Here is a 239-nt window from a genome sequence, read left to right as displayed (position 1 = left end):
CACCCCGGGTGAAAAATCTAACACACACCCAAAGCCATGACTGCTGCGCCTCTTGCTTTTCAACCTACCTACAGGACAGATCAACGCCGTATGCACGGCGTCCTACAGCATCTGTGCAGCCTGGAGACTTGGGCCAGGCTCGGTGCTTACTGAAGTCCTCTCTGCATTGAACACTACTGTACCAAAGCTCTAGCAGCCATGCCGGTTACAGAAGACACACCAAACAGCCATTTCCTCAA

Source organism: Lampris incognitus, chromosome 20, assembly GCF_029633865.1.
Source record: "Lampris incognitus isolate fLamInc1 chromosome 20, fLamInc1.hap2, whole genome shotgun sequence".
NCBI classification, from domain to species: domain Eukaryota; kingdom Metazoa; phylum Chordata; class Actinopteri; order Lampriformes; family Lampridae; genus Lampris; species Lampris incognitus.
This window is presented reverse-complemented; position numbering follows the sequence as displayed.